Here is an 8,068-nt window from a genome sequence, read left to right on the forward strand (position 1 = left end):
CAGCTCTGTCACTGAAGAAACACAGCAGTAGATGAGTGCAACCATTCCCACCCTGGATACTACCAGCGCCACAGCGAACAAGGAATTTGAAGTGACAGTACTGCTTTCTCACTCAAAAGGGTGAATCCAGGACACAGGCCCAGCTTAAAATGTGAGCTCCCTGTCACTTTGGGTTTAAACCTTGACATTAATTATAAGCAGGGTTGTGGGGTTTGCTTCCTCTCCTTGAGAATTTTCCTTCTCATGCATTTTGTCACTAAAAATCTGCAGAGCAGCAGAATGTGTTGTCGAGGGTGCGAGGGATGGCGCAGTGCCTCGGCAGCCCCACCTCTGTGCCCAGGTCTCCAAATGCTGAGGTGTGGGAAGCTTTCCTGGTGGGACCAATCCCCCCACACTCAGCGGGCACAGCCAACCCCACATATCCCATCCGCAGGGTTCAGCTCTCCTTCTGGCCTTATTAGATGCTTCCCTGGCAAGGGTAGCATGGACTCACAGTATCCTTTTTGTCTGTATTTTCTAACATGTACTTAGAAACAGGGCAGTGAGTGTTTGTGGTAATATTTCCTACTGCTTCCAAAGCAGTTAGACCTATTTTAAGACAAGGACACAGACACACAGGGCTCGGATTTTTAAAGCATACAAGCACCTGAAAGTGCAGAGAGACACCTAGCTGTTTCCCCTTGCTCTCCATGTAGAAGGACCAGGCACAGGCTCATAAATGTGATCTCAGCACTTCTGTACTTGAAAAATGTGAAGAACAAACTTGTTGGCTATGGAAGGGGTATGGTGCCTTTTGTTTCTCTGACGTGCCAGGAGTTCGCATTTATATTGTAGGATTATTCCTCAAGCAGACCACAAAAAGCATGGCACGTGCACCAAGCTGTGATCCCACCTTCTCCCACCTATTCCCTCTTACAGGAGGAACAGAAGCAAGTGCATGTCTCCCAGGTCCTGGTCTGGTTCCCAGCTTCCCCACCGCCCCTCCTTCCATCCCCATCTCAGCACATCCATCAAGCTGGCCAAGAGGTGCATGAGAAAATGTGCCCGTGCAGAACATGCCGTGAGTGCTCACACCCTTAAGAGTGAAATGACAACACATTTTGGCCCTAAATATGTCGGTGTTTATTTTTATGGCTTAACCGATCATTCTGTACAATTTTGGTTAAGAAAATTAGCACATCCTGGGGAAGAATGTATAAAGCAAGACTAACAAGAGGGCAAATTTTTGCAGACAAATGGTAAATCATTTCAAAATTATACTGGCAATAGGACTGCAACTGGCATGGCAATTAGGCACTATCAGATATGAGTAAGGCAAAACAGATTATTTTATTAGCCTGGGAGAAATGGTCAAGCTCATCCTGGCTGTCATTACCATTTCCTTTGGTGATGATGATGATAATTTTATTATTAGATTCAAATTCCTCCTGTTGTTTTTATCTCAAGAGCCCAACTGGCTTTACAATAGGATAGCTAGTTAAGATCCTCTCTCCAGGAAAGAACTGTATACAAAGCTGCTGCTGCACAGAATCATTTTTATTTTAAAATCCATCTGTCCATTGCTATTTTTGATGTACTTGTCCTGATGAGGACTCAGCCACACCAACACACACTGTGTCTCATAAAAAGGGAACTAAGGAAACACATCTCCAAAATATTCTGCAAGCTGCAGGTAAAAGCCTATCTTTAGGAGAGAGGCAGGGTGCTTTGGACATGCTCATAGCATCCTGCTCATCTCGTGTGTCTGGTGGACACCCCACCACACAGAAAGCATCCACAGTGTCAGAGCTGCCTCACAGCTGTCTTGTCTGAGGCAGGACTGCTCCCCCTGTGAGACCAGGTATCGATATCTTCAATAGCCTTGTACAGGAGACCATGGGCCCAGGTGGGATGCAGAGTGGCATCCATCCCAGGGGGTGGCTGAGCTGCACCCCTGTGATGCTGAGTATCAGAGTTCACATCCCCCAAGTGCCCTAGCCAAAGATGAGTGCAGGATTAAGTAGCGTGAGCCTACACCTGCAGCGGGAAAATCAGCTTTCTCGCCCCTCTCTCTCCAGTCCTGTGAGCATCCTCTACAATGAGGAGTGGGATTCCTCTGCAGGTGTTCACCGAAAACAGCACATAAATATTTCAAACACCGCTGTGTAGGTGTCACTCCAAAGCCATAAACAGAGCAGAAGGCGAAGAGCCCCCACTCAAGCCCTGAAATATCAGGTATTCCTCTCCCCCATTTATGAGTTTACAGGCTGAAAAGCGATGCTAGCTGAAATCGCCATCTGACAGCTTTTACTCAACATGTATAAAGCCAGTCTCAGAAGTGTTAGTGATGCTGTCCGGAGAAGACCTCTTGGATTTACAGGCAGTAATTAATACTTAACCTTTTGCTCCAGCGAGGCAGCTGTGCTGCAGGGTGAGCATGAATCACTGTATTGGTAAAAGATAATTGCACCGCACAGGCAGCCCCGAGCTGAGCACCCTACAATTATGGGGGAAACTTTCCTGGGCCTCTTGCAAAGGCTCTCAGGTTAGGTAGGCTTTGCTGGAAAGACCCTGCTTTCCCTGTAGCACTGACTGTGTGACTGTGCTAGATGAGGACAACCTGGGCTGCTGAAGCCTTTGAAGATGAGGCACAGACAATGAGGCTCTGGCCTCTCTGGAGGACCGTGAGAGGACTTTCTGCATGAAGGAAACAGCTAAAGATATCAAGATGCAAGGTTGCATCAGGTAGCAAGTCTGGAGGGTGCTCTCTGCTATTTCCTTATTCACTGAAGCATATATTGTTCTTGAGATCATATATAGTTCTTGGAGGAGCTCCTAGTCAGACCTTCAGACCAGCTCTGGGGGCAGGTAAATGGGACAATGAGCTCAGGTGTGAATGCTGTGTGATGAGAGCACCACCGCTCCCCTGCCCCTACAGTTTCCAGTTTTATCCCTTCCCCAGGGTGGGAGCACCATCTATAGGTTTCCTCAACCACCTTCACTGAAAGAGCCCTTCCCATTGCTGGTGAGTGAGAATACCTCGAGTGTAGTCCGAAATACTTGCAGGCACCTAAAAGTCTTCTGCAAAGATGGAAGAAGGCCTTCAGAATGCAGTGAGACTAGTGACTCTTCACAGCAGACCTGTCTTCTCGACACCTGGCCAAGTTTGGCTCCTCTGAAAGTAAAACAGACAAGCATTAAAGATGCTTCCCTCCATACGAACCAGGGAAGAGACACTGAAACATCAGTAACACGAGGCACACACCGCTATGGATATTACTACTGGGTCAAATCAAAAAGTCTTGAAGTCAGTCGCGAATCATGGCTGGAAGGTCCCCATCTGACCTCTCGCATACTGCAGGCTATTGAGCTGTACCTAGCTGCCTCTGTGTGGAGCCTGGGCACCTGGATTAAACTAAGCCACAGGATCATCCACTCCTCTGCCAAAATATAGCAAGGGACAGGACCGCTGCTGCCCTCAGTAGCTTATTCAAGTGGTTAATTACCTGCATGTGCCTTATCTCGCATTTGAATGTGTCTGGCTCCAGCTCCTGGCCTCTAGTTTCAGAGAAAGTTCCTTCTATGCTGGCATTTTCTCCCTGGGGAGGTATTGTCATGCAGGGCACTTGTTGGACGGGAGCAGAGTCACCACCTGATGCTGGGCAAACACCCCGGTGCCATTCGAATTGGAAGGGCTGTCCAAGTGGCCTCCAAAACTAAGCAGAGAAAAAAAAAAAAAAAAAGCTTGAGTGTTTGTTTTAGCCCCTCTTTGATGTCCCATTGCCATCTAGGGGTAGGACAAGGTGCCCTGTCCCCCAGCCCTTGCCAAGCTCATCCCACCCTGGCCCCCTGCACCCAGCTCACGGCTCCCCCAGAGCCAGAGAGTGAGTGAGACCTCTCGGGTCCAGCCTCTAAGCTGATAATTGTAGACCCTTTGCTGGCACAAGGCAGCTCTCATGCCATTTTGACCCAAACTATGTCTTCTTTCTGTATATTTTTAATTAGAGTCAAGAATGCAGAAAAACCAGCGTGAGATCCTTTCATTCCCCTTTGTTTAATATCTGTTATTATGACATTAAGTGTAGGTTTTTGTTGTGGTGGTGAGTTAAAAATCCCCCTTGGTTCTGCCGCCATAGCCATGGGTTTGCAACGGTTTTGTGTACATTAAAGTGGTCATTTTCGGATTAGCTCTTTCTTTCCCTTTGATGCATATGAAACGCTTTGCCAGTTAGTTGGAGAATGCATTTTACCTCTTTTGTTTCCCTTTTTGCAACCAATGACAGGGAGAGGACGAAAGCCCCCTGGCTCCTTCTTTAAATCATAAAGGAATTTCCAAATGGTTTAAAGCTTTACTTGCCACTTCTGTCTGGAGTTTCCTGACCAAAAAGAGGTCGTGTTTGTTTTCAAAGGAGCGGGCAGCAAGGAGCCTCGTGTTTGCTCCTGCTGCTGTTGTTGTCGCCGGTAACGCGCCTGCTTGCCGGCAGCAGAACCGGGGGGCTGAGCAGCAGCACAGCTCCAAACTTCTCCCTGGGATGTTTCTGCTTCAGTGCTGGGCACTAAAAGTCGTCTTTTTTTTTTTTTCCTCTCACCTCCTTTTTTTGATTTTTGATCATGTTTTTGATTTGGCACTTAATAGGAAGCAGAGCGAAGGACCGCTTGAGCAAATGCTCAATTTCATGTACACTTCACAGCACACCGACAACCCGATGATTTCTCTCTGTCTGCACAAGACCTATACCCTGCAAGGTTGTTTCTGTGGGATGTCTGGTATTTTCTTCGGAGGCAAAAAGAGTTCTTCTCAGCCTCGAGACCTTCCCATCCTAACCACTCCTATTATTACAACTAATCCTAAAGGCTCTCAATTAAAGTAAAATCCAGGCCACTGAAAAACAGATAAATACATGCACAACTTTCCTGGTACCTGGAGAGCCCCCCCAGAACTAAATCTCCGTGTGAGAGCCGGGACGAAGGTGTGGAGTGGATGTCGGGGGGTATTGTCAGCCCCATCCAGGGCGGGAGATAACGTGCTCCGACGTGAAGTTGCAGCCCCGGGCCATGCGAACCCACAGCCTCCCCAGGTGACAGGTGCTGCAGAAATTCACCCCGCCAAAGGCACAAATAGGGGGGAAGCGGGGCACAGGTGGAAGGCAGGGCTCCCAAAATACTCTCCATTCACCAGAATTGTTTGTGCCTAAGCAAACCTGCTTCCTTCCTTTTGTTTTCTATTTTATTTTTATTTTAAGCAGCTAATATGTGCCTAATCAGCGAAATACGTTTTCATTTAAAAGCCAGTAGACTGCAGCTGAATCCGATGAAATCCGATGTAAGGATAATTTGGAGAATTCAGAAACGCTGAGTCAGCAGCGGAGCCCATCTCCACGGTTCCAATATTGTTTCTAACTCCCGCTGCTGTGTTTCGCTTACTGTTATACCGATTGTGTCGTGTAATTATTGTTTTCCAAAAATGTAATTACATTTTTTCCTTTGTTTCCTTTGCAACGTTAAATCTGCCAAACGCCTGACTAAAGCAGCTCCAGGAAAGAAAAAAAAAGGGGGGGGGGGGGGCAAAGAGAAAAAAAAATAACGGAAGGAGGTCTCTTTCTGTCTTTAACCAAAGATTTTCTCTCTCAGGCACCTTTTTGTATCAACGGTTTAACAAAAATACCGGTACATGTGGAACAGAAATCTGGGAAAGCCCAGCCCGGCTTAGGGAAGGTTTCAGCCCCCCGCAGCCCCCCCGTGTTTGTGGGGCGCCTTTCCCTCCGGCCCGCAGCGCTGCAATCTGCGGGGAAAAAATTATAATAATACTATATAATAGTAATAATACTTCTAGCCTGTGCTGGGGGATGCTGTCTCTGGCGCGGGGGGCTCGGGGCCTCCCTCCGCCCCATCTCTGCAGGGACAAGCGACGTCCGTGGCCCTTAGGCGCGATGCAACGGTGACGGGCGGGGTGTCCCCCTGCCCCTCCGGGGGAACGGATTAGGTCTGTTGCCGTCGTGAAGTTTGGGGTCGGCTGCGGGTGGAGAGAGGAAGAAAAAGAGAAAGGAGGATGCTGCCCACCCCCAGGGAAGCTGCCTCGCTCCTTGCCAGCATCCTTTCGGCGTTTGTCACGCCGGAGCAGCGGCTGCCAGCCAGGGATGGGTAACATATAGGATGCGGGAAGGGTGAAACCGCCCTCACCCAGGCGTGAAGATCAGTGTGTCCCCCTGCGGCTTGCACCTGCTTCAGCCAAAAGGGTGCAGTAGGGGCGCGTCCCACGGCCGCTAGCAGACCTCCTGCTGAGGAGCGTATCGGGGGGCTTCGCTTTTTAAGAGAGGGGAGAAAGGGGGCGAACATCCCTCTCTCAGCCGCGGCAGCTCCTGGCTGCGGGGGTCTCAGCACAGATGTAGGGGCAGTCCCCCCCCCGACCCCAGATTTTATTTCGAGCAAACAACACTCCCCCGGCCGGCGGTTGCATACGAGACGAGTAATTGTGCTCCGATGCTTAAATAAATCATTGATGGGTGAAATTACACATGCTCACTTAAAACGTAATGTGATTAAGAGATTATGGGATCGCAGTTAATGTGTCGCCTCACGGCTCCTGGACGCGGTTCCTGACACCAGAAATCCCGTGCTCCGGGGGGGCTGGCTGAGCAGGGAACCCTCCCAGCTCCGCTTTGCGCTCGGGGGCTTGCAAACAACTTCGGGGGCTTGTTTGGGTCTGGGGGAGAAAAAAAAAAAAAAAAAGTTAAATGGAAAGGCGGGGGAAGGGTCCGGCGCGGGAGAGAGGCTGGGACTGCGCCTGCAAGCTGATTACCTCTCATCTGAAAGCTGCTCCATTTCCTCACGCATCGGGTAAGTCCTTTATCATGAGGTGGCACGAGCCCTGCCGGGGGCTATTGGTAGCCCCGAGGAAGGAGCCGGGATGGCAAGCGGGATCCTATCATCAGGCTGCATAATAACCCCGGGCTCGCCACAGCTGCGCTGTGACCCTTTGTGATGGAGCCGATAGCACTAACATGAAATAATGTCCTCCTTTTGGGTGTGAAATTACCATGTTTATTAATTGAGCTAGACATGAGTTTTACCTTTTTCTTTCCGAGCCATGAAAATTCGTGATTCGGGACAAATGTCTCCCTTTCCCCCCCCCCCCCCCCCCCCCCCAGGTTGCGCTGCCAAGGGGGCTGAGCGAGCAGGATCAGCTGGGGCGATGGATTTTGGAGGATCGCGCGGGACCAGGCTCCCCGCAAGTTCCGAGCAGGTTCACGCACCCCAAACAAACCCCACCCCACCTTTGTGGGGGCTCGGCAGGGCCTTGCAAAACGCCCCCCACCAGGAGGGAGGCCGGGGCGAGATGTGCCCAGGTGGGCGCAGGGGCCGCGGGCAGGGATGGAGGAGCGCAGCTTTTGTCCTTTCCCCATGCACTTTGTTATTGTTCTTATTTATTTATTTTTGCCTTGCAATTAGGCTTGTAACGAGCTTAACGCACTACGTGTTTCTGGGCCAATAATACTTGTATTTAACCTAATTAAAGCCGACCTTTGAAAAGATCTGAAATATAAACACGCCTCCGTCCCCTACAGCCCCCTTTCCGACTCTGTTTTAGCAATTTAACGTTTGAACCTCTGGGCTGGAGCATGCAACCTTTCACCAGAGCACAGGGAGGGGGGGAAGAAGCGAAGTAGCAAAAACCTGCGGATGAGGCAGAGGGACCGGCTTTGCCCCAGCATCCGCGACAAATGCCCGGGGAGGCGCCCCCCTTCTCCTTCCTCCTCCTCCTCTTCCTCCTCCTGGAGGTGGGCAGGGAGCGGCCTCGCATCTCGCTGCCCCTCGCCCCCTGCTCTCGCGGCGGGGGGAGCTCCGATCCCTGCGCGCTCCGGAGCGCCGCGATTTTCAGTGCGGCTTCTCCAGGCGCAGCCTCCCGGGGGCAGGTTTGGGACCGCCTCTGAGCGCCGGCACTCGGCGGGCGCAAATGAATGGGCCCTAAAATGTGCCTCCCAGCCCGCCTGCCTTCCCTTCCCAACCAAGGTGATGCTGAAGCCCCCTAAATAAATCCGTACCGTCTGGGTGTGTTTTTACGCCCGTCACGTGTGATACGAGCAAGTTT

At 50.6% G+C, this 8,068-nt stretch overlaps 1 long non-coding RNA gene across 3 annotated transcripts; it reads right to left on the reverse strand.

Moving 5' to 3' along the window:
- Positions 1 to 1,112: 1,112 nt before the first annotated feature.
- Positions 1,113 to 7,104, reverse strand: LOC310893742. Of its 3 annotated transcripts, XR_014579260.1 has the most exons (5): positions 6,779 to 7,104; positions 6,160 to 6,682; positions 4,901 to 5,992; positions 3,486 to 3,695; positions 1,113 to 3,154 (listed from the first exon to the last, which is right to left on the reverse strand). It is a non-coding gene; the product is annotated as an uncharacterized lncRNA (long non-coding RNA). The 3 variants fall into 3 exon arrangements; XR_014579261.1 differs by having other exon boundaries at positions 5,807 to 6,682; XR_014579262.1 differs by having other exon boundaries at positions 4,901 to 6,682.
- Positions 7,105 to 8,068: the final 964 nt, after the last annotated feature.

This window comes from Anser anser (assembly GCF_964211835.1).
Source record: "Anser anser genome assembly, chromosome: 2".
Taxonomy (NCBI): domain Eukaryota; kingdom Metazoa; phylum Chordata; class Aves; order Anseriformes; family Anatidae; genus Anser; species Anser anser.